General features: G+C 36.9%; 1 protein-coding gene across 3 annotated transcripts in view; it reads left to right on the top strand.

Moving 5' to 3' along the window:
- LOC134660465 (scavenger receptor class B member 1) overlaps positions 1 to 27,946 on the top strand; it is a 143,539-nt gene that overhangs the window by 25,159 nt on the left and 90,434 nt on the right. The gene's annotated exons all lie outside the window — the stretch shown is intronic.

Here is a 27,946-nt window from a genome sequence, read left to right as displayed (position 1 = left end):
TAAGTACTTGGCGTAAGCGCGGTGTGCATATTATGATACCTTTATCTCCTAAACTAGGTACAGAGTCTAAAATTTTGAAAAAATACACAAAATATAGTTATTTACCTACAGGAGAACCTATTAGAAATGTGCAGTCACGCGTGAGTCGGACTTAATGTTCGGAACCCTTGGAAAGCGAGTCCGACTCGCACTTGGCCGGTTTTTCCGGCAAGCTCGATTCTCTATACAAACGTAGTCACGCTCTCATTTTAAAACGACTTGTTAGATTGCTCTGAAACTTTGTACTTACAATAGGATAAGGTACTTATATCTACTTCTGTTATTAGTTTATTATTATTATTCTTTATTTCAGATAATAATTTATCCATAGAATTGTTAGTTTGGCTTATGACTACGTTAATTACTTAACTACTACTACATTAAATAATAATAACTATAATAATAACTATAATAAATTACGATTACGATTCGGGGACCTCTTCGGAGAAACCGAGGGTTTTGCCTGTGCAATTGCGGACGAAGTAATGATGACGAACAACTATCGGAAATATATCCTGAGGGACGGTACGGTCGACATTTGTCGGGCATGCCGCCGTCCCGGAGAGTCACTCAGGCATATCATTTCCGGTTGTTCTCATCTTGCTAACGGCGAGTACTTGCACAGACATAATCTCGTAGCCAGGATTATTCACCAGCAGCTTGCTCTTCTATACGGTCTTGTGGACCGCGAAGTACCGTACTACAAGTATTCACCTGTGCCGGTTCTCGAGAATGGCCGTGCCACGCTCTATTGGGATCGATCTATTATCACTGACAGGACTATTGTAGCCAATAAGCCTGACATTGTGATAATAGATCGAGCGCAACGCCGGGCCGTGCTCGTTGACATCACCATCCCCCATGATGAGAATCTCGTGAAAGCCGAGAAGGACAAGTCCAGTAAGTACCTAGACTTGGCTCACGAGATAACCGCCATGTGGGATGTTGATTCGACGATCATTGTCCCGATAGTTGTATCAGCGAACGGTCTAATAGCGAAGAGTCTCGACCAACATCTTGAGAGACTCTCGCTAGGTGGTTGGATCAAGGGTCAGATGCAGAAGGCGGTGATCTTGGACACGGCGCGGATAGTCCGTCGGTTCCTCTCTCTGCAGCCCTGACCACCGGCAGCTTGGGCCTTGCCACGCTGCTGGCGGCACCCTAGGTTAGGTTTTTTTATAATATGTTTATAAGTATTTTGTATTGTTTTTGTAAGTGTTTTTGTATTTTATTTTTATATCCATATTATAAATTAACCTAACTTAAGATGATAAATAAATAAAGAGAACTATAATAATAACTATGTTTATGTAGCTTCAGATACCATAGTAAAAAATATACAGCGAATTAATGTTTTTCATACAAAACTTGCTTTCTCTCTATTTCTTTTGTTTTATAAATTGAAGCTACCTAGAACTAGATATAGGTACATACCTCATGTTATTGTATATGCAAAGTTTCATTACAGTCCAATGGGCGTTTTTTTTTGTTGTCCCCTACACTTTTTTTTTCAAATTTGGGATTTTTTATGTTATTTCTACTCAGAATCACGAGCTCTTTCTATCCTAATAGGAGAAAAAAAGTGTCCCAAAATTACCATACATTTTTCGATCTTTCCATTCCGCGACCGCCATACAAAGTCTATGAAAAATACCTAGCGACGTAATGGAAATAAAAACCTTAGGACACTTTTTTTCTCCTATTAGGATAGAAAGAGCTCGTGATTCTGAGTAGAAATAACATAAAAAATCCCAAATTTGAAAAAAAGTGTAAGGGACAACAAAAAAAAAAAACGCCCCAATACGTAGTTTTAAAATGAGAACGAATCTCCGTTTGTATGGGAAGCTTGCTGGTGACTCTTAGAGCTCATTTAGACGGTGCGAGAACTCGTATGCGAGTTTGATTACATTGCGTCATTTGATCGGTCGCCTGAATTGATGTAACCTCAATGGTCCGCAATGTAACTAAAATCGTATACGAGTTCGCGCGCCGCCTAATGAGCCCTAATGTTCTAGTAAAAAATAATTTTTGATACAAGCTTTTATCGTTAAATCTCTTTTTTCAGGTACGCAAATGACGCATGTTATGTTAAAACTGTGCAATAACCGTAAGTAAAAAAACAAGTAGATCTTAAAAATATTTCAAATAAAAATTAGAAACCTATAAAATAAGTAGGTATACTCTGGAGAAGTCAACTTTATTAGTAGGAAAAGACTCTGCGAAAGAACTATGCGTAGGGTGACTGCTATTGTTATTGGCCCCTCCATAGTAATTGGCCACTCTTAACAAATCAGAAAGAAACAAGGCAACATAAATCTTGTTAAGAGTGGCCAATTACTCTTGAGTGGCCAATATCTATAACATGACTGCATGACTGCTATCGTAGGCTTTAACGCATCAGTAAAATATTTATTTTTTATTTTTAACAAGCAGAAACGTCTCCGAACGATTCTATAAGCTTAAAATTAATTTAAAAGTGGAAAGATTCCTGTCTCTCAATCTGTCAATTCTGCCTCTGGATCACCCAAGGCAGTATTTTTTCTGCTTTTTTTTCGTAAGTTAGTATTTATTAATCTACCATTTACTTGTCAATCTTAACGTCAAAGTTAAAATTATAGTGTGTTAAAGGACTGTCTCGTTTCAAACATAGACAGAGAGAATCATACTATGTTTGTCTTACACTAGTACTAGCACCCAAAAGAAAAGGATGAGTATAGTTTTTGCCCAAAGAGACGTTTCTATGGCAGCCCGGAGGACCTCTATACCAATCTGACACCTGAAGCGATCGGTTGGCTGCGTAGCCTCGATGTCGACTTATAATAAGTTACACTGTTAGCATATATTATATTGCCTACACTGTAACGCCATACGCTTAAATAAATAAGTATAGTTTTTTTTGGTCCTATTTACTGACAAATTGGCTTGACCAACTATAGTCACAATCGTCAAATGCACTCAAGTATTTTAAAATCAAGGGCCGCCGATATAACTAGCTCAGCCCTAGTAGCACGGTCGCATTTTTATCGTTTATCACCATGCCTGTCACGTTCTAACAAGTATGTAAGTGCAAAAGTGACGGGCATAGTGATAGTCGATAAAAACGACGGCCGTGCTGAGCCCGCAGTTGTGGTAAAGCGGGTCAAAGCCGACGACTTGAACTTGCTTAGTATAGGGCAAGTTATGTTAAATTATATCAAGTTTGGATAAAAACTTACTTTTCATCACACTCGCTCAGTAAATGTGGAATTGCACGCAGGCTTAGGCTTAGTAATAGAAAAAGCGTTTTCCCTAGGGAGTTATGAAGTTTCTAGTACCATAATTAACAGTTTTTTTGTCTTTATACTTCATTTTTGTATCGCACGTGTGATGAAAAACATTGTGTGTAACTCGAGGCGTAAGTATATTGCAAACTCGAGTCTATAAATCGCTCCGGCTAGCCGTCGCGATTTAACTATACTCTCGTTTGCAATATTTAACTTCGCCCCATGTTGCACAATGTATTATAGTCAGGCGTGTCTCACTCCGCGATTTCGTCCCTTTGCTACAGGTAGCTAAAAGTACATCCGTTCGGCCCCAATTTTGGGGAAAGCCATAAGCCGCGCGTGGCGCTGTCGCCACCTAGCGGCCATATCTGTGCTGATCGTAACAGACGCGTTTTGTTAGAGAGTGAGTCTTCTGTACTTAGTACTATTATTTATTCTGTGGTATTATTATTCATCGGTCACATTCATATTTCTCCTAATATCACCCGGTTCAAGGATAAATAATGGAATTATCAATCAATAAATTAAATCGTTTTTAGTTTTATCAATAACATTTACATTCTGTGACATTTCTTTGTGTCTCGCCAATAAACCTTGATCCGGAGATGGCAACGACACGGTGACGACACGGTTGCGACACGATACAAAAGTTTGTGAATTATTTACGATATTGATTAAATGAGACTTGATTTATTTACTTCAAAACATGATAAGTAGGTAATAAGTGTAGGGCCCGATTCTGATTTTGTAATAGACATCTTTTAGATATCGTTTAGACATCGCCAAGATACGATAACGATATGTTTAAGATCTAACCTGTCAAATTTGACATTTCCGCGATTCTGGAGATACTCTTGAACGATTTCCACAAGATATTACTTAGCGATATAATTCACATCTAATAGTTATCTAACACGATCTGATAGTAAAAGTGACATATTTTTTGCCCGAATTGCGCTGCAAAAGAGAACTAGTTGAAATCTAAACTATGACGTATCTAGAATGGATCTAGTACGTGTCGTCTCTTGTGAATATCTTGAAGTTCGAATACGGCAGTTTGACCCGAACCCCTAGTGTAAATTTCATTCGATAGCGTTTGCACTTTGCGTTGTCTGTTTTTGTACGAGATTTTGAACAGCGCGCCAAGTGGGACGTTTAGGAAACTCAAAATCCCATATCGCCTTAAATGAATTCTGTTTATAGGTGAATAGAATTCATTTTTAGTTTAGGGTGGCCAGTTATTGGCCGGTGGCCAGTTACTGTCAAATTACCCTACCTTCTTAAAATCTATCTACGTTAGTAATAAAAAAAAGCCTGTTATTTCTTGAACATTTAAAAATTGTTTACATACCTATTTGATTTATGTTTTAAGTAAATAGTTATTCAAGAACCCTGTGTTCACAGGTGAAGGCCTCCTCCAAAGCCCTCCTTGTATCTCGATCCTTGGCCACTTGTATCCAATTTGGCCCGGCAATTTTGGTAACATCATCTTGCCATCTCATAGTGGGTCTTCCTTTCCCTCTTTTCCCTAGAGGTCCCTTCCATTGACGTTACCCTTACTGTCCAGCGCCTGTCTTGGGTACGTGCTACATGGCCTGCCCACCTCCATTTAAGTTTTTTGGCATAGCTGAGAGCATCTATGCTCTTTGTGTGTTGTCTTTTTTTTGTATGGTTAATCTTTTGTATTTTTTTGATGTTTAGCATACTGCGCTCCATTCCGTCCTTAATTTTTCCATAGCTTTTTGAGTAAACCATCTACGTTAGTATATCAAGTAAAATCGTGGTAAATCTTGTTGCAGCAACAGACTGACGTGCGGATAAACGATCATCGCTCACGACAAGGCTGAGTGTTGCGTGTCCATTGTGGAGGTTAGCGTTTAAGTTTCAATGTAGTCGTAGCCTTATACTAGGGCACTGAATAGATCCGTAGCTGAAAGGGTCTATTATCAGGGCTTTAAACCGGTATGCAATAATACCGGTATCGTAACGAGACATTTCGTTTGTGCTTAAAACTAGAGTGAATATATAGGCTATTACTGAACCGGTGAGCTCCATTTTAGGCTCTGTCTTCACTTTCCATCAGGTGTGACTAGAGCCAATCGCCGATCAGTTTATAATTAAAAACAAGCAACAACGGTTGCACTCCGGGAGTGCCGATAGAAGTGAAAACTCACCTCACTATGTTACCGACGCCCGATAACACGATACATACGTTTAGCGGAGGTATTCTATTTATTTATTATATATTATTATCATTCTCAAATAAGATCACACTTTTTCATTGACATGTTTATTTACATACTGCTATGCTGACAACGTCAAATTATTTGAACATAGGTAAAGAGTCTTGAAAAGGAGTCCGCAACATAAATGTCAAATAACATTGAGTTTTTCTTTATTGATTTAAATGCCATCTAAATTATGAGTAGCCATCTAAACCTTACGCCCCTTACGGTCACGTGATCGTCTTACGCTGTCTCGAGTTTATCATTTTATCCCCACCTCAAAAATTGCCCAGCGCCGCTAAAAAAGTTTTCACTTCAAAAAAAACGAAATTTTAAACATAACATACCTATAGCCTGACCAGTAATATATGATAATTGTCAAGAGGGCGCTGTTATTCTCATGTATAGGGTGACAATTCAGTGTAGTATGAAAAAATTAGTTCCAGTGAAATTCCGCAACATGGCGCACCCTCAATAGATCCTGGTTCACCTATACCTACTGTAGGAATACCGTTATGTCATGTCATATGAAAACAAAATGAAAGCATACAGGTACAATAGTATCGATATAAATACCGGTATGAAAGATAACGTTACCCGAAAATACCGGTATTTAAAGCCCTGTCTATTATTGACCTACGGTCTACGGTCTCCGATTCAGCTTATTTTTCCATACGAACGTTCAAGACATTTTCCTCTCTGGATTTTAGGCATGTATTTTAGGGTTCCGTAGTCAACTATAGTTTCGCCATGTCCGTCCATCTGTCTGTCTGTCCGAGTCGTTTTTTATATTTTTTTTTTTTATTATTATAAATGGGCTTACTCATGGCCACAGACTAGCCGAGGCGAAGGTATGAGTTCAATTACCAATATCTGTGTCTACACGTTTTGCTTTTTTTGGTATTCTTGTTTTTCTAAGAAGAAGGTTACTTCAAATAGCGCAAAACGGCCAAATCAATGCGCCGTAAACAGAATCAGCAACAATAAACGCAAAAATCAAAACGGTCAGACACCGATAAACCGTTTCTTTCTCATTCCGTTTCCAAAATTTCGTTATGCTTGGTTAAGTTTTGGAGGAGGCAAATGTCGAGAACGATAAACCTCGATGTGTTAGAACTGGGCGCAGTGGAAGCGTGCTGGGCCCATAACCTGTTACAACTGGGCGTAAAAGGAAACTATGAGAAGTCCATACGAAGATATATGGGGCATTATCTATAAAAAGGGACCTTATTGTCGATGGCGCTTACGCCGCACAGCGTCGCGCGGCATTGTATTTATATCGGAGCATCGTTATTAATGGCGTAAGTGCCATCGACAATAAGGTCCCTTTTCATAGATAACGTCACATATATTGTCGAAAGAATAAGCACTGATACAAATTTAGTCTGTTTAGTAGTAAGGTCGAAAGAATGTGTCGGCATCACGCACGCGAACAAAAGCTGTTATATTATTCAAACATTTAAACTTGTTTCACGTGCGTTTATGCAGTTACCTATAAACAGGATTCTTTTAGTTTACGAAGACACTTTCCAACACGATGTCTGAGAATTTTACGCAGGATTTTTCGCCCTAAAATGTTAAAAATGATGGAAATAAAGGACTTTCTGATGTCTTGCTACTAAACTGTGGAATGAACTGTCGCCCGGGGTATTGCCGGACCGACACGACCTTCAAACCTTCAAGGAAAGAGCGTACTCCCATCTTAATCACCGGCAACGCACCTACAACCCCTCTGGTGTTGCGGGTGTCCATGGGCGACGGTAATCGCTTACCGTCAGGCGATCGGTCTGCTCGTTTGCCTCATCACTACATAGTATAAAACAAAGTCGTTTCCCGCTGTCTGTCCCTACGTAAGCTTAGATATTTAAAACTATGCAACGGATTTTGATGCGGTTTCTTTTAATAGATAGAGTGATTTAAGAGGAAGGTTTATGTATAATTTGTTAACTTGTGTGAAGCCGGGGCGGGTCGCCAGTATATCATAAAAAAAACCCTGTCCAACTATAGCAAACATACTTATCTTGTAGTATGACTCAAATGATGGCAATAGGAAAAAACCTTGTGACATAATGGTTTCCAGCCATGCCATCTTTAGGGCATAATGGAAATGTGGCTATATGTGACGTCATCTATGAAAAGGGACCTTATCGTCGATGGCGGTTACGCCATTATTAACGATGCTCCGATATAAATACAATGCCGCGCGACGCTGTGCGGCGTAAGCGCCATCGACAATAAGGCCTTTTCATAGATAATGCCCCATATAATAACAGCTTAGTATACAGGGTGTTATAGATAACTGTAAATATTATGACATAATATTAATTTTTAACAAGCAGAAACGTCTGGGAACGAAACTCAAAGACACTAATTTTTCCACTTTTATATTTAGGTATTACTAGCGACCCGCCCCGGCTTCGCACGGGTTAACAAATTATACATAAACCTTCCTCTTTAATCACTCTATCTATTAAAAAACCGGCATCAAAATCCGTTGCGTAGTTTTAAAGATCTAAGCGTACATAGGGACAGACATCGGGAAGCGACTTTGTTTTATACTATGTAGTGATGACATATACAAATGAGCTCACATGCCAATTCAAACGTGCTCTGTCATCAAACCGATATTAGAATAATATTGGAGTGATTGGAATCATATCAGTTAGCTGTCATTCGCGCGGGCGTCTCGCTCGCACTAATACTTATACTTACGCAACGCTTACGTAGGCGAACAACGCGCGAACGCGGCGCGGCGCGGCGCGGCGCGGCGCGGCTTGGATGAAACAAACCGTTGATAACTTGATACGTATAGGTACATACCTACTCGTACGTGAGCGATTTAGACGCGAAGCGGCGCGGCCGCCGCGCGGCGTTCGCGCGTTGTTCGCCTACGTAAGCCGTAGCGTTACTGACAAGTCCGATTCGAATACCGTTCAAATATTGGTTTGATGTCATTGCATTCGCCATCGAATCGCTTTGTGTCTCTCTATCACTCTTCCATATTAGTGTGACAGGGACAGTTGCGTTTCGTTCGCTACGGAGCGTTAGCGATTGGCATGTTGGCTACCCATGTTTGGGGCTAGGTTGTCCCCAAAACAAATATGACTCACGTTAGACCGGGCCGAGTCCGGGCCGGAGCTTCCATGGCTTCGTTTTCTATGGAAAGCATCAACGTGATCACCTGTAATCTGTCATGGAAAAGGAAGCGCCAGAAACTCCGTCCCGGACACGGCCTGGTCTAACGTGAGTCATGCTTTATTGCCTTTATTATCTGGGAGACCGAGCGTTGCTCGGAAAACATATAAAAACTCAAAAAAGCGCGTTTTCGCAGAGATAAAACCTAGCTAGATCGATTTTTCGCCCCCGAAAACCCCTATATAGCAAATTTCATCGAAATCGTTAGAGCCGTTTCCGAGATCCCCGAAAATAAATAAATAAATAAACAAGAATTGCTCGTTTAAAGGTATAAGATTTAACATATCACCAAGTGGTTACGCTTTTTAGCGACCTTGATACAAAAAGCAACAAAACTAATTATATACATATACATGTTTATTTAGCTCATATAATAATTTACCCTTGACACACATAAGCCCACATAAACATATGTGAAACTTTAGTTTTTTATTTAGCTTGGCCATTTAGAACCCTTTCACATTTTACTATGTGTGAAACGCGTCACAGATTCTCTCACACTAGAAGGAGCACTTAACTCGACTCGAGGTCACTATATGCAAATATTCACTTATTAGCTGCCCGCGATTTCGTTTGTTTGGAATGATGATGATTGGTAAAAAATATCCTATGTCCTTCCCCGGTCACTACCCACTAGGACAGACCAGTCGTCTGTAAGGTATATATCTATACAGTTTGGTATAATTATACAATCGCCACAATCGGTCCAAAGAAGATTATTCAATAACTAGCTGTTGCCCGCGACTTCGTACGCGTGGATTTGTATATTGGTGGTTATATATTCTACATTAGCTTAGAACATTATGCAGCAAAAGATCGCAGTAAGACGGTTAATCATTTGTTAATTATTAATATTACAACGCATGATACTTGTCTTTCACAACCTACGAAGCTTCAAGCCCCTAACTGAATAAAATTGTTCTCGATATAATCCCTCTCAACCAGAAGATTTTCATGTCCTCTATTTAATAAAACCTACTACTTAACTACCTATTTACGAAGTTTGAAGTTCCTAGCTTTAAATAAAATTTGAACCCTATACAAACTTTCAACCCCTTTTTAACCATTTTAGGGGATGAATTTTTACAAACGCTAAAATTACTTTTCTTGTATTTTAATAATATGCCCATATACAAAGTTTACAACGATTAAAGTCCCGCACTCAAATGAATGTTTGACCTCTATACAAATCTTCAACCCCTTTTTCACCACCATGGGGATGAATTATCAAAAACTCTGAAATTTGTTTTCTTCTCTTTTGATGAAATACCTTTTTACGAAGTTTCAAGTTTGTTTGCAACTTTACAAACTTTCAACCCCCTTTCGACCCTTTAAGAGATGAATTTTAAAAACGCTGAATTTACTTTTCGCGTATTTTAATAAAATGCCATTTTACAAAGACTCACAAAAATGTTTGATCTCCATACAAACTTTTTACCCTTTTTCACCACTTTGAGAGATGAATTTTCAAAAACGCTGAAATAAGTTTTCTTCTCTTTTAATAAAATACCCTTTTAAGAAGTCTCGAGTTCCTAGCTTAAAATAAAATTTGAACCCCATAAAAACTTTCAACCCCTTTTTAACCCTTTTAAGGGATGTACTTTTAAAAACGTTGAAATTACTTTTCTTGTATTCTAATAAATGCCTCTGTACAAAAATTCAAGCCCCGCACTCACAAAAATATCTGATCTCCATACAAACTTTCAACCCCTTTTTCACCACCTTGAAATATGAATTTTCAAAAACGCTGAAATAAATTTTTTGCAGTTTTAATTTAATACCTTTTTACGAAGTTTCAAGTTCCTAGCTTAAAATAAAATTTGAAACCCGTACAAACTTTCAACCCCTTTTTAACCCTGTTAGGGGATGAATTTTACAAAACGCTAAAATTACTTTACAGTACATATGGGGCTACTTTTCCGCACTAGTGCGTAAAATAGCACTTTTCGTGCGTATGTCGAAACTTTAAAGTGCCATATGTACTGTAAAACGTTGTTCGATACACGTGCGAATAGGTAATTCGCAACTCGTGTCAATTTAAAACACTCCCTTCGGTCGTGTTTTAATTTATCGCCACTCGTTTCGAATTTCCTCTTTTTCGCACTTGTATCGAAAATAACTATTTCCTGTCTTCTAATAATATCCCCAAATCCAAAGATTCAAGTCCCGCGCTCGAAAAAATGTTTGATATCAATACAAATTTTTTGCAGTTTTAATTTAATACCTTTTTACGAAGCTTCAAGTTCCTAGCTTAAAATAAAATTTGAAACCCGTACAAACTTTCAACCCCTTTTTAACCCTGTTAGGGGATGAATTTTACAAAACGCTAAAATTACTTTTCCTGTCTTCTAATAATATCCCCAAATCCAAAGATTCAAGTCCCGCGCTCGAAAAAATGTTTGATATCAATACAAACTTTCAACCCCTTTTTCACCACCTTACAGGATAAATTTTCAAAAACGCTGAAATTAGTTTTCTTGTATTTTAATTTAATAACTTTTAACAAAGTTTCAAGTTCCTAGCTTAAAATAAAATTTGAACGCTATACGAACTTCAACCCCTTTTAAACCCTATTAGGGGATGAATTTTACAAAACGCTGAAATTACTTTTCCTTTCTTCTAATAATATCCCCAAATCCAAAGATTCAAGTCCCGCGCTCGAAAAAATGTTTGATATCAATACAAACTTTCAACCCCTTTTTCACCACCTTACAGGATGAATTTTCAAAAACGCTGAAATTAGTTTTCTTGTATTTTAATTTAATACCTTTTTACAAAGTTTCAAGTTCCTAGCTTAAAATAAAATTTGAAACGCGTACAAACTTTCAACCCCTTTTTAACCCTGTTAGGGGATGAATTTTACAAAACGCTGAAATTACTTTTCCTGTCTTCTAATAATATCCCTAAATACAAAGATTCAAGTCCCGCGCTCGAAAAAATATTTGATTTCCATACAAACTTTCAACCCCTTTTTCACCACCTTAGGGGATGAATTTTCAAAAACGCTGAAATTAGTTTTCTTGCATATTAAAAATATATCTTTTTACGAAGTTTCAAGTTCTTAGATTAAAATAAAATTTGAACCCTATACGAATTTTCAACCCTTTTTTAACCCTGTTAGGGGATGAATTTTACAAAACGCTGAAATTACTTTTCCTGTCTTCTAATAATATCCCCAAATGCAAAGATTCAAGTCCCGCGCTCGAAAAAATATTTGATATCCATACAAACTTTCAACCCCTTTTTCACCACCTTAGGGGATGAATTTTCAAAAACGCTGAAATCAGTTTTCTTGCATATTAAAAATATATCTTTTTACAAAGTTTCAAGTTCTTAGCTTAAAATAAAATTTGAACCCTATACGAATTTTCAACCCTTTTTTAACCCTGTTAGGGGATGAATTTTACAAAACACTGAAATTACTTTTCCTGTCTTCTAATAATATCCCCAAATACAAAGACTCAAGTCCCGCGCTCGAAAAAATATTTGATATCCATACAAACTTTCAACCCCTTTTTCACCACCTTAGAGTATGAATTTTCAAAAACGCTGAAATTAGTTTTCTTGTATTTTAATTTAATAACTTTTAACAAAGTTTCAAGTTCCTAGCTTAAAATAAAATTTGAACGCTATACGAACTTCAACCCCTTTTAAACCCTATTAGGGGATGAATTTTACAAAACGCTGAAATTACTTTTCCTGTCTTCTAATAATATCCCCAAATCCAAAGATTCAAGTCCCGTGCTCGAAAAACTGTTTGGTATCAATACAAAATTTCAACCCCTTTTTCACCACCTTACAGGATGAATTTTCAAAAACGCTGAAATTAGTTTTCTTGTATTTTAATTTAATACCTTTTTACGAAGTTTCAAGTTCCTAGCTTAAAATAAAATTTGAAACCCGTACAAACTTTCAACCCCTTTTTAACCCTGTTAGGGGATGAATTTTACAAAACGCTGAAATTGCTTTTCCTGTCTTCTAATAATATCCCCAAATGCAAAGATTCAAGTCCCGCGCTCGAAAAAATATTTGATATCCATACAAATTTTCAACCCCTTTTTCACCACCTTGGGGGATGAATTTTCAAAAACGATGAAATTTGTTTTCTTGTATTTTAATTTAATACCTTTTTGCAAAGTTTCAAGTTTCTAGATCAAAATAAAATTTGCACCCCAAGACGAACTTTCATCCCCTTTTTAACCCCCTTAGGGGTTGAGTTTCCAAAAACGTTGCAATTAATTTTTTTTTGTAATCGGCTATTATGCCTTTCTAAGAAGTTTCAAAGCATTTGTAATGGATTCAAACTTTCAACCCCTTTTTAACCCTGTTAGGGGATGAATTTTCAAAAACGCTGAAATTACTTTTCCTGTCTTATAATAATATCCCCATATGCAAAGTTTCAAGTCCCACACTCACAAAAATATTTGATCACCATACAAACTTTTAACCCCTTTTTCACCACCTTGGGGGATGAATTTTCAAAAACGCTGAAATTAGTTTTCTTGTTTTTTAATATAATACATTTGTACAAAGTTTCAAATTCTTAGCTTAAAATAAAACTTGTTCCCCATACAACCTTTCATCCCCTTTTTAACCCCCTTAGGGGTTGAATTTTTCAAAATCGCTTCTTATCTCTTGTACACTTTATAAATGCAACCTAGTGTGCAAATTTCAACTTTCTATCTTTTGTAGTTTCGGCTCTGCGTTGATGAATCAGTCAGTCAGTCAGTCAGTCAGTCAGTCAGTCAGGACACTTGCATTTATATATATAGATAATCATAGTACCGTTTAGTTATTTACCATTGTCAGTGACACAATACCCTAGCCCATCGCACGGAAAATGGTCGCTCAGAGATGAATTAGACAAATACTTTCACATTGGGTGGGTATCGTTCACATTCACACCTTTCTTTCTATTGGCACACAGACGACTAAAGAGGCAGAGATTTTATATAAGTACTAGCTGTTGCCCGCGACTTCGTACGCGTGGATTTGTATATTGGTGGTTATATATTTGTCGGAGCGAGACACCAGAAGGACGTATTGCAGTGTTACAGTTCATAGCTTTAAACGCCTGTATAAAATCGATTAGCAATGTTTGGCTACATATTATTTGCTTGTAACGGAATCATAAAGTTGCGTAGAGAGTAACGCCACCATCTATTGGCGTATTGATGAACTAAAATGACAGGTAGAAGGCTTTGGAACGTCAAGATGTGTATCTTGAGTGAAGGTAGGCACGAGCAGGCATTTTTGTCGTTATGTTGGTAGACTGGTCAGGCAGGTTTACCAACTTGAATTGGAGGCGGGAGCGGTTGACTCCGCCGCTGGAACTGGCTTCCTTCTTCTTGATCGGACCGCGCTAGAGATCGGACGTTAGCCAAGCTCGTGCCTAATTCGCTACGTTCCTGAAGGCTTACACCTGAAGGATTATTCTGAAAGCTTATAGATTCTCACGTTGTTTAACCGTTTAGCTAAGTGTTTTATTCCAAGTGTTATTTTGATTTCTTATGTGCCATTAGAAGCTTACTTTTGTAAAATATAGAAACTATGTGTTGTTTTGAAAAGATGTGTCCCGCCGAGTTTGTTGCCGGGTTAAATCTTCTCGGGTCAGAGGTGTAGGGTTGGAGCCGGTGTAGTTTGACTTAAATAAAGATTTGAACGATTTCATGTGATTTTTTTATTTTTATCGAATCCGATTCCATCGTAAGATCGTTGTTATTTTGATTATTTAGTACTGAAATAATAGTAGGCACTAGTATGGTTAATGAGTCCGAATGTTTATCTCATGCGTTGGTAGCATACCTACTATTTTGGCTGTGAAGTAATACATCTAGGTACTACCCCCACGCGCCCACCGCCGCCAGGACCATCTGTTCGCCGACATCAGCAAGTGGGATCGATGCGGAGTTTCATGTATTGCTTACACAGCCACCTGGGAGCGTGGTGTATTTCTGGTGACCTACATTCCATAATCTGAACACGTGGTAAGGTAAGCTCACGTGTCTAACCTTGATTGAATGGCGAGTGTAATTCATTGTTATTTGGTGAGAATTATTGTGAAATTGTGAATTATGATTGAGGCAGTCGAGCATAGCGGTCGTTACGTGACGTTATCTCGGTGATCGTTACGTTTCTTTGTAATTTATTTTTGTAATCCATTTAAATCGAAGCGATCTTGAGTTATTTTGATTTGAAATCCATACTGTTAATTAAAACCAAGTATTAGCTATCACGATGGGATATTATTTCATCACTCACTTGTGAATCTACCCTCAATAATTGTTTTTCATGAAAATACAATTAATTTTTAAAATCCATTTAAATCAAAGTGATCTTAAGTTATTTTGATGTAAAATCCATATTGTTAATTAAAATCAAATATTGGCTGTCGCGACGTGATATTATTTCATCGCTCACTTGTGCATCTACCCTCAAAAAATATTTTTTTTTCATGAAAATACAATGCACCGTTAGAAATTGATCCTGCTGATTTGCCAATGCAAGGATTATGTAATCTTTACCCTGTAACGTTTAGTAATTAATAAAATTGCGACAAATTATTGCTCGTAATGCCGTGATAGATCACAAATCGTGCATACTATGGAAACATGAGCTACGCATATGAAAATTAATGTTACAGTGTCCTGCAGCCAGAGCCGAGCGAACTTTGCAGACACCATTACGCCCGTGACACAGAAGCAGCTGTGCAGTATCTTCTGTGCTGGAGATTTGGAAATAAAAGGACAGGTTTCGTTCTAATTGTTTATTAGTGAATTTTATTTTGAGTGTAATGGCGAAGCATAACAGTCGAACGTAACTAATAAGCTGTCACTTTTCGTATTGGCCCATTTTACCGTGTTACTTATTTTTGGAACAAGTGTTTGTTTGTTCACGGAATTAAATAAAACGCACTCATTGAAGTTTAAATTTTATTCTGAGATTTTTGAAGTCCCGTATACATTGGAAACATGTTTTTGTGTCTGCTACCTTGCATTTCATAAACCTTTTGAGTTTAGCCTGCATACACGATAAACCTGATACCGTGCAAATGATGATTTCAGTAACAGCCAGCTATGTTGAACCACATCGTGTCTCTCGCAATCTGCCGCAGCAACGGCAAGCGGAAAGGATCAGCCTCCGTGCTTGGGTTGGACCTCACCACCACCACCTTTGACTTGGTCGCGTGCATCATACTTTATTAAGCTGGTGAGCAGTTCCCATTTCGTTGGGATTATTTTGAGATGTTTTGCTTCTGCATAGAAGTCTTGAGCGAGTTTCTGTTGTTAAAGCTAAAGAAGAAAGCTATCTTTAGTGATTTTGATCAGTAATGTTCAGTTTCAGTTGATCAGTTGACGCTGATAGTACCAATGGTTCTGAGTAACATGATTTAAAGACCTGTTTTTATTTTCTTTTTTTTGGAATTCACGGTTAACATTGTTTTGCTTTCGACGGACTGAAAGCTTGTACTTTCGTAGGACTGAAATTATGCCCGATGGACTGGGCACTACTGTTTTGCTTTCAATAGACTGAAGGCACGCCCGACGGACTGGGCAATACTGTCATGCTTTCGATGGACTGAAGGCATGCCCGATGGACTGGGCAATACTGTTTTGCTTTCGATGGACTGAAAGTACGCCCGATGGACTGGGCACTAGTGTTTTGCTTTCGATGGACTGGGTATTGTTTAGTGACCGCATCAGAAGTGCCGGAGCATGTAAGAGGTGCACGTGGTCTGCTTTTTATGTGCAGAATGCTCTTTGCGAGGAGTAGCACTTACGCGGCTGAGATGGTTACTTCTGACGAGGGTCTGGTATCTGCCGAAGGACTGGCAATGCACCGAAGGACTGGTGTTTTGTTAAAAATGAATTCCCGTTTATGTACTGTGTTCATATGAGTAAAATTGGAACTATCAATTCAGAATGTTATTTATTTTAGGATGTCTTACAAAAATTTAGATCACATATGACCAATTTTTTTTTAATGCCAGATAATTTCCCCGTAAATTGATATTGACGACAATAGTAGTGATACTGTCGAGCAATGAATTAGAGCTGTTGTGATTTGTGTTTGGGATTGTTCTGTTTTCACATAAATTTGAGAATATCCGCCAGATGGAGGCGATGATTATTGGAGTGTATCCGTTAGATAGCGGCGATGATTACTGATGATTATTTTATTAAGTCGTTGCTCGATGGACTATTTTTGACTAGAGAATTGAGGATTGTTAAAGTAATTTTGAACAATTATTTTTTTTGGTTTGATTGATAACAAAGTTTGATTTCAATAGTAATTTGAGTGAGACCCAAATTGTTGGTCAGGAATGACCGAGCGATGAGATACTGTGCTGTATGTTTTGTTTCAGTATCAAATGCATACACCCACACACGAGGACGTGTGTAGCGCAGGACGGCCGTGTCGGAGCGAGACACCAGAAGGACGTATTGCAGTGTTACAGTTCATAGCTTTAAACGCCTGTATAAAATCGATTAGCAATGTTTGGCTACATATTATTTGCTTGTAACGGAATCATAAAGTTGCGTAGAGAGTAACGCCACCATCTATTGGCGTATTGATGAACTAAAATGACAGGTAGAAGGCTTTGGAACGTCAAGATGTGTATCTTGAGTGAAGGTAGGCACGAGCAGGCATTTTTGTCGTTATGTTGGTAGACTGGTCAGGCAGGTTTACCAACTTGAATTGGAGGCGGGAGCGGTTGACTCCGCCGCTGGAACTGGCTTCCTTCTTCTTGATCGGACCGCGCTAGAGATCGGACGTTAGCCAAGCTCGTGCCTAATTCGCTACGTTCCTGAAGGCTTACACCTGAAGGATTATTCTGAAAGCTTATAGATTCTCACGTTGTTTAACCGTTTAGCTAAGTGTTTTATTCCAAGTGTTATTTTGATTTCTTATGTGCCATTAGAAGCTTACTTTTGTAAAATATAGAAACTATGTGTTGTTTTGAAAAGATGTGTCCCGCCGAGTTTGTTGCCGGGTTAAATCTTCTCGGGTCAGAGGTGTAGGGTTGGAGCCGGTGTAGTTTGACTTAAATAAAGATTTGAACGATTTCATGTGATTTTTTTATTTTTATCGAATCCGATTCCATCGTAAGATCGTTGTTATTTTGATTATTTAGTACTGAAATAATAGTAGGCACTAGTATGGTTAATGAGTCCGAATGTTTATCTCATGCGTTGGTAGCATACCTACTATTTTGGCTGTGAAGTAATACATCTAGGTACTACCCCCACGCGCCCACCGCCGCCAGGACCATCTGTTCGCCGACATATTCTACATTAGCTTAGAACATTATGCAGCAAGAGATTGCGGTAGGACGGTTAATCATTTCTTAATTATTAATATTATACAATGCATGAGACTTGTCTTTCACAACCTACTAAGTTTCAAGCCCCTAACTGAATAAAATTGTCCTCGATATAATCCCTCTAAACCCCCTTAGAAGATTTTCAGTAATAAAACCTACTACCTAACTACCTATTTACGAAGTTTCAAGTTCCTAGCTTTAAATACAATTTGCACCCTAAGACGAACTTTCATCCCCTTTTTAACCCCCTTAGGGGTTGAATTTCCAAAAACGTTGCAATTACTTTTTTTGTAATCGGCTATTATGCCTTTCTAAGAAGTTTCAAAGCATTTGTAATGGATTCAAACATTCAACCCCTGTTTAACCCTGTTAGGGGATGAATTATACAAAACGCTGAAATTTCTTTTCCTGTATTTTAATAATATCCCGAAAAACAAAGATTCAAGTCCCGCGTTCGAAAAAATGTTTGATATCCATACAAACTTTCAACCCCTTTTTCACCACTTTAGGGGATGAATATTCAATAACGCTGAAATTAGTTTTCTTGTATTTTAATAACATATATATTTACGAAGTTTCAAGTTCCTAGCTTAAAATAAAATTTGAACTCCATACAAAATTTCAACCCCTTTTTAACCCTGTTAGGGGATTTACAAAACGCTGAAATAACTTTCCCTGTCTTCTAATAATATCCCCAAATACAAAGATTCAAGTCCCGCACTTTCAAAAATATTTGATATACGTACAAATTTTCAACCCCATGTTTTACCACCTTGGGGGATGAATTTTTAAAAACGCTGAAATTTGTTTTCTTGTATCTTAATTCAATACCTTTTTGCAAAGTTTCAAGTTCCTAGCTTAAAATAAAATTTGCACCTTAAGACGAACTTTCATCCCCTTTTTAACCCCCTTAGGGGTTGAATTTCCAAACACGTTGCAATTACTTTTTTTTGTAATCGGCTATTATGCCTTTCTAAGAAGTTTCAAAGCATTTGTAATGGATTCAAACTTTCAACCCCTGTTTAACCCTGTTAGTGGATGAATTTTACAAAACGCTGAAATTACTTTTCCTGTATTTTAATAATATCCCGAAATACAAAGATTCAAGTCCCGCGTTCGAAAAAATGTTTGATATCCATACAAATTTTCAACCCTGTTAGGGGATTTACAAAACGCTGAAATAACTTTTCCTGTCTTCTAATAATATCCCCAAATACAAAGATTCAAGTCCCGCACTTTCAAAAATATTTGATATCCGTACAAATTTTCAACCCCATGTTTTACCACCTTGGGGAATGAATTTTTAAAAACGCTGAAATTTGTTTTCTTGTATCTTAATTCAATACCTTTTTGCAAAGTTACAAGTTCCTAACTTAAAATAAAATTTGTACCTTAAAACGAACTTTCATCGCCTTTTTAACCCCCTTAGGGGTTGAATTTCCAAAAGCGTTGCAATTACTTTTTTTTGTAATCGGCTATTATGCCTTTCTAAGAAGTTTCAAAGGATTTGTAATGGATTCAAACTTTCAACCCCTGTTTAACCCTGTTAGGGGATGAATTATACAAAACGCTGAAATTACTTTTCCTGTATTTTAATAATATCCCGAAATACAAAGATTCAAGTCCCGCGTTCGAAAAAATGTTTGATATCCATACAAACTTTCAACCCCTTTTTCACCACTTTAGGGGATGAATATTCAAAAACGCTGAAATTACTTTTCTTGTATTTTAATAACATATATTTTTACGAAGTTTCAAGTTCCTAGCTTAAAATAAAATTTGAACTCCATACAAACTTTCAACCCCTTTTTAACCCTGTTAGGGGATGAATTTTACAAAACGCTGAAATAACTTTCCCTGTCTTCTAATAATATCCCAAAATACAAAGATTCAAGTCCCACACTCTCAAAAATATTTGATATCCGTACAAATTTTCAACCCCATGTTTTACCACCTTGGGGGATGAATTTTTAAAAACGCTGAAATTTGTTTTCTTGTATCTTAATTCAATACCTTTTTGCAAAGTTTCAAGTTCCTAGCTTAAAATAAAATTTGCACCCTAAGACGAACTTTCATCCCCTTTTTAACCCCCTTAGGGGTTGAATTTCCAAACACGTTGCAATTACTTTTTTTTGTAATCGGCTATTATGCCTTTCTAAGAAGTTTCAAAGCATTTGTAATGGATTCAAACTTTCAACCCCTGTTTAACCCTGTTAGTGGATGAATTTTACAAAACGCTGAAATTACTTTTCCTGTATTTTAATAATATCCCGAAATACAAAGATTCAAGTCCCGCGTTCGAAAAAATGTTTGATATCCATACACATTTTCAACCCCTTTTTCACCACTTTAGGGGATGAATATTCAAAAACGCTGAAATTAGTTTTCTTGTATTTTAATAACATATATTTTTTTGAAGTTTCATGTTCCTAGCTTAAAATAAAATTTGAACGCCATACAAATTTTCAACCCCTTTTTAACCCTGTTAGGGGATGAATTTTACCAGACGCTGAAATAACTTTTCCTTTCTTCTAATAATATTCCCAAATACAAAGATTCAAGTCCCGCACTCTCAAAAATATTTGATATCCGTACAAATTTTCAACCCCATGTTTTATCACCTTGGGGGATGAATTATTAAAAACGCTGAAATTTGTTTTCTTGTATCTTAATTCAATACCTATTTGCAAAGTTTCAAGTTCCTAGCTTAAAATAAAATTTGCACCCTAAGACGAACTTTCATCCCCTTTTTAACCCCCTTAGGGGTTGAATTTCCAAAAACGTTGCAATTACTTTTTTTTGTTATCGGCTATTATGCCTTTCTAAGAAGTTTTAAAGCATTTGTAATGGATTCAAACTTTCAACCCCTGTTTAACCCTGTTAGGGGATGAATTTTACCAAAAGCTGAAATAACTTTTCCTGTATTTTAATAATATCCCGAAATACAAAGATTGAAGTCCCACACTCTCAAAAATATTTGATATCCGTACAAATTTTTAACCTCATGTTTTACCACCTTGTGGAATGAATTTTTAAAAACGCTGAAATTTGTTTTCTTGTATCTTAATTCAATACCTTTTTGCAAAGTTTCAAGTTCCTAGCTTAAAATAAAATTTGCACCCTAAGACGAACTTTCAACCCCTTTTTAACCCCTTTAGGGGTTGAATTTCCAAAAACGTTGCAATTACTTTTTTTTGTAATCGGCTATTATGCCTTTCTAAGAAGTTTCAAAGCATTTGTAATGGATTCAAACTTTCAACCCCTGTTTAACCCTGTTAGGGGATGAATTTTACCAAAAGCTGAAATAACTTTTCCTGTCTTCTAATAATATCCCGAAATACAAAGAGTCAAGTCCCGCACTCTCAAAAATATTTGATATCCGTACAAATTTTTAACCTCATGTTTTACCACCTTGGGGGATGAATTTTTAAAAACGCTGAAATTTGTTTTCTTGCATCTTAATTTAATACCTATTTGCAAAGTTTCAAGTTCCTAGCTTAAAATAAAATTTGCACCCTAAGACGAACTTTCATCCCCTTTTTAACCCCCTTAGGGTTGAATTTCCAAAAACGTTGCAATTACTTTTTTTGTTATCGGCTATTATGCCTTTCTAAGAAGTTTTAAAGCATTTGTAATGGATTCAAACTTTCAACCCCTGTTTAACCCTGTTAGGGGATGAATTTTACAAAACGCTGAAATTACTTTTCCTGTATTTTAATAATATCCCCAAATACAAAGATTCAAGTCCCGTACTCTCAAAAAATCTCCGTACAAATTTTCAACCCCTTTTTTACCACCTTGGGGGATGAATTTTTAAAAACGCTGAAATTAGTTTTCTTGTTTTTTAATTTAATACCTTTTTACGAAGTTTCAAGGTCCTAGCTTCAAATAAAATTTGCACCCCAGGACAAAGTTTCATCCCCTTTTTTACCCCCTTAGAGGTTGAATTACCTAAAACGTCGCAATTACTTTTTTTTGTAATCGGCTATTACGCCTTTCTAAGAAGTTTCAAAGCATTTGTATTGGATTCAAACTTTCAACCCCTTTTTAACCCTGTTAGGGGATGAATTTTCAAAAACACTGAAATTACTTTTCCCGTCTTATAATAATATCCCCATATACAAAGTTTCAAGTCTAACACTCACAAAAATATTTGATCTCCATACAAACTTTCAACCCCTTTTTCACCACCTTGGGGGATGAATTTTCGAAAAGGCAGAAATTAATTTTCTTGTTTTTTAATATAGTACATTTTTACGAAGTTTCAAGGTCCTAGCTTAAAATAAAATTTGCACCCCAGGACAAAGTTTCATCCCCTTTTTTACCCCCTTAGAGGTTGAATTACCTAAAACGTCGCAATTACTTTTTTTTTGTCATCGGCTATTATGCCTTTCTAAGAAGTTTCAAAGCATTTGTAATGGATTCAAACTTTCAACCCCTTTTTAACCCTGTTAGGGGATGAATTTTCAAAAACGCTGAAATTACTTTTCCCGTCTTATAATAATATCCCCATATACAAAGTTTCAAGTCCAACACTCACAAAAATATTTGATCTCCATACAAACTTTCAACCCCTTTTTCACCACCTTGGGGGATGAATTTTCGAAAACGCAGAAATTAATTTTCTTGTTTTTTAATATAGTACATTTTTACGAAGTTTCAACGTCCTAGCTTAAAATAAAATTTGCACCCCAGGACAAAGTTTCATCCCCTTTTTTACCCCCTTAGAGGTTGAATTACCTAAAACGTCGCAATTACTTTTTTTTGTCATCGGCTATTATGCCTTTCTAAGAAGTTTCAAAGCATTTGTAATGGATTCAAACTTTCAACCCCTTTTTAACCCTGTTAGGGGATGAATTTTCAAAAACGCTGAAATTACTTTTCCCGTCTTATAATAATATCCCCATATACAAAGTTTCAAGTCTAACACTCACAAAAATATTTGATCTCCATACAAACTTTCAACCCCTTTTTCACCACCTTGGGGGATGAATTTTCGAAAACGCAGAAATTAATTTTCTTGTTTTTTAATATAGTACATTTCTACGAAGTTTCAAGGTCCTAGCTTAAAATAAAATTTGCACCCCAGGACAAAGTTTCATCCTCTTTTTTACCCCCTTAGAGGTTGAATTACCTAAAACGTCGCAATTACTTTTTTTTTGTCATCGGCTATTATGCCTTTCTAAGAAGTTTCAAAGCATTTGTAATGGATTCAAACTTTCAACCCCTTTTTAACCCTGTTAGGGGATGAATTTTCAAAAACGCTGAAATTACTTTTCCCGTCTTATAATAATATCCCCATATACAAAGTTTCAAGTCCAACACTCACAAAAATATTTGATCTCCATACAAACTTTCAACCCCTTTTTCACCACCTTGGGGGATGAATTTTCGAAAACGCAGAAATTAATTTTCTTGTTTTTTAATATAGTACATTTTTACGAAGTTTCAATGTCCTAGCTTAAAATAAAATTTGCACCCCAGGACAAAGTTTCATCCCCTTTTTTACCCCCTTAGAGGTTGAATTACCTAAAACGTCGCAATTACTTTTTTTTGTCATCGGCTATTATGCCTTTCTAAGAAGTTTCAAAGCATTTGTAATGGATTCAAACTTTCAACCCCTTTTTAACCCTGTTAGGGGATGAATTTTCAAAAACGCTGAAATTACTTTTCCCGTCTTATAATAATATCCCCATATACAAAGTTTCAAGTCCAACACTCACAAAAATATTTGATCTCCATACAAACTTTCAACCCCTTTTTCACCACCTTGGGGGATGAATTTTCGAAAACGCAGAAATTAATTTTCTTGTTTTTTAATATAGTACATTTTTACAAAACAACACATTATTAGTACATTCCTCGCTTGAAATAAAACTTGCACCCCATACAACCTTTCATCCCCTTTTTAACCCCCTTAGGGGTTGAATTTTTCAAAATCGCTTCTTATCTCTTGTACACTTTACAAATTCAACCTAGTGTGCAAATTTCAACTTTCTAGCTTTTGTAGTTTCGGCTCTGCGTTGATGAATCAGTCAGTCAGTCAGTCAGTCAGTCAGTCAGTCAGGACACTTGCATTTATATATATAGATAGATTTAAACTTGGCTAAAATGATATACAGGTGCTATTTTTTTAACACTAACCAAACTCTGAGGGGTGAATATGTAGGTCATACTTAACAAGGATGACTTACTTACGTTAGACCGTCCCGTGTCCGGGCCGGAGCTTCATCGTTTTCTATGGAAAGCATCACGTGATCACCGTCATCTATCATATAAATCTGTAAGCACCGGAAGCTCCGGCCCGGACACGGGGCCAAGCCCGAAATCGCTAGAAAAAATTCCGGCGGCACATACATTTCTGTGAATCACTGTTTTATACAGAACAGCTGATTTTCTTCGCGATTTTGGGTTTTTCCCCATAGTAAAAGTTGTTCAGTATGACCTATATAGTCACTATTACGCAGAGTATGGCTGGTGGTTAAAATTTCATCCTGTATGTGTATAATAACAGCAGTACTTTTTATTAATGGGTACATTACATACTATATTATAAACCCTATGTAACGAATTGCAATAAGGTTAACGAACTCAATTTTGGTTCATAATTAGTAATTATCTTAACAATTTGAGAATTTTAACCACAGCTCTTTAATTACCTAAATTAAGATTAGCGGTAGTTAATGTACATATAATTTAGAGCAGAGATAGTTTTGATTACCCTCATTCATTATTTTCTACTATTATGCCCTAATTGCCCTATAACTTAATTAATAAAACAAAACTATGTTCGCGTCTTTCCTGTAGACATACCCAAAAGATAAGCGATAAGCGTTATAGCCCTTAACTTTTGGATATGTCTTGGGTATGTCTACATAATGAATAAAACAAAATTGAGTATAACTTGAACAACAACTTTTTAGGGTTCCGTACCCAAAGGGTAAAAACGGGACCCTATTACTAAGACTCCACTGTCCGTCCGTCCGTCCGTCCGTCTGTCACCAGGCTGTATCTCACGAACCGTGATAGCTAGACAGTTGAAATTTTCACAGATGATGTATTTCTGTTGCCGCTATAACAACAAATACTAAAAACAGAATAAAATGAAGATTTAAGTGGGGCTCCCATACAACAAACGTGATTTTTGCCGAAGTTAAGCAACGTCGGACGGGGTCAGTACTTGGATGGGTGACCGTTTTTTTGCTTGTTTTGCTCTATTTTTTGTTGATGGTGCGGAACCCTCCATGCGCGAGTCCGACTCGCACTTGGCCGGTTTTTTTTTTAATGTAACTTAGTAAGAGTCTCCTCCATATATAATTGTTTATGTCGAAATAAATTTACTTTACTAAAATAACATACAGGTAAAAAAAAAACAACGGGTTGCACTCCGGGAGTGCCGGCAGAAGTGAAAACTCAATGACATTGTAACAGTTTTTCGATCAGGTCACCTGTCGCGAGTTTAACATTCTTTCCCCACCTCAAAAAGTGCACAGCGCCGCTAAAGAAGTTTTCACTTCAAAAAAACTTGAACAAAGCAATTTAATACGGGTACCTATTTTATGAGATCGTAAAAGAACGAACTTGAAAATGAAACCTCTAGTATATAAATAAATTTATTTCATACCAACGAGTGGCATTGATAAAAGTATGCATTTACATATTACCTATGTTAATTATACGTATAAAAAGCACAATTCATATCACCTTATATTTTAATGGCGTATAATTATGATTTTATTTCGAAATGCATGCTTACCTCTGTCGCATTTACTTATTTGTGACGTTATCATAAAAAAGGACCTTATTGTCGATTGCACTTACGCCATTATTAACGATGCTCCGATATAAATACAATGCCGCGCGACGCTGTGCGGCGTAAGCGCCATCGACAATAAGGTCCCTTTTCATAGATAATGTCCCATTTAATTTACATGTCCGTTTAAATAACAATGTGATTGACACTAAAATTATAATTAAAAATTATTAACATGTCAATTTCACGTGCTTGTTATCCTTGTCTTTAAGAGCCCATCAACGTGCACACTAGCGCCACTGCTAAATAATCGTGATTATTTAAATTTAACGAAATATATTTAGAAAAAGAGGCCCGCTACGTACCTACTGTATCTTGTATTCAAGTACCTTTTGAATACATCAAACTAGTTTCTATGTTGCTGGATGCGTCAATCTATGCGTCCAAAGTTAAAACGGCCGTTTTTGTTTTGAGTTCATAGATTGACGAATCCAGCAACATAGAAACTTGTTTGATGTACCTACATATTTAAAAGGTACTTTAATACAAGATACAGTAGGTACGTAGCGGGCCTCTTTTTCTAAATATATTTCGTTAAATTTAAATAATCACGATTATTTAGCAGTGGCGCTAGTGTGCACGTTGATGGACTCTTAAGGCGCAGTAAGTTCAGAAAAACGAAGCTTTGAAAAGTCGTAGCGCTTATGTAGATCATAAAATCATAATACGGTGGTCAAAAATTAAATTAGTAATCTTGAGGCCTTTCTCTAGGGACTTGAGCGATTTGAATCCTGAGTTTTTTAGTTTCACTCTATAGAAAAAATCACGAACATAGGCCTAAACACCACTTTAAAAAATGATAATATTTTGCACAAAAACGAAAACTATGAAAATTCTTTCTAATAAAAATGAGCTATACATCAGTTTTCCTATTATGTATTTAAGTAGGTAGTCTACATTTAGCATCGAGTAGCGGAATGATCTGCCGGCCTAGCCAAGGTTACAATCGCTATCGCTTCGACAACGAAAAGCATTATGTCTCTCTATCACTCTTCCATATTAGTGCGACAGTGACAGTTGCGTTTCGATCGCTACGGAGCGTAAGCGATCGGCATCTTGGCTACGCGGCCAGTACTGCTATTCAAAAGTGACATTCCTTCAACCAAAACACGTCACTTTTGACACTGACTGATCGGTATCGTACCGCTTTGTCTTATAAGCATTGTTCGAATCGGGCCGTATCCATTGACGTATATAAAAATGGTACTAGTTCAGCGGTGTCACTCACGAATTCGAGCCAATCGTGCAGTTTAACGCAGCTAGTTGCGACCAATCGCGCGCGTGGTGTGAACTCATCAACCAATCGCATTGTAGCGGTGTCACACCGCTGTACTGGCCCCATTCATGCCCCATTCTTATTGCCCGTAAGGCCAGTCCTGAGATATACGTGAATGGCCGTATCTACAACGTCCTACATCTCAGCTCGAACTCAGTTGCATTCAGGAAATCGGTTTGTATGTCTCTGTGTCAGCGTCTCGTTATATAACAGCAGGACTAGTTTTTGCGGCTGCAGTTGTGAGTGTTGTGACATTTCCAATGCCAGATGTTTACACTTTCACTTCAATATTGTGTATGGAAATGTGAGTTACAGGAAAAACGTACAAGATTATGACACTGTTTTAAATTTGCGCGCCGAAAAAACTGAAAATCTTCTGGTTATTTTGCTTACTTTGAACTAACAGGCGTATTCGAATTTTTGTTATTCGATCTGTTTCCGATATGATACTGAGCTGAGTGATCTGTCAGTGTAAAGCGACGTTTTTGGTTGAAGAAATGTCACTTTTGAAAGAGATCGAATACAATTCGAATACGCTATTGCTGTTAATTTAATCTGGTATCCATAATATTCATAATATAGGCATTGAAAAAAACCAAGTCAGTTTGGGCAGCTGTATTCTAAAATCATTGAATAATTTTACGGTTTATACAGTGTGTGCGGCCTATAACGCGGGCGAAAAATTAAAACGTAGATTCTACTCCTCAAACAATAAAACTTTTGATCAACAACTTTTTGAAATTATGTAGTCTTAAAATTGTCCCTTTTTCAAACAAACTAAATAATATTTTCAATGTACTTTAAATTCCA

This window comes from Cydia amplana, chromosome 27, assembly GCF_948474715.1.
Source record: "Cydia amplana chromosome 27, ilCydAmpl1.1, whole genome shotgun sequence".
NCBI lineage: Eukaryota > Metazoa > Arthropoda > Insecta > Lepidoptera > Tortricidae > Cydia > Cydia amplana.
The sequence above is the reverse complement of the archived record's forward strand: the minus strand, read 5'-3'. Positions and strand labels throughout refer to the sequence as shown.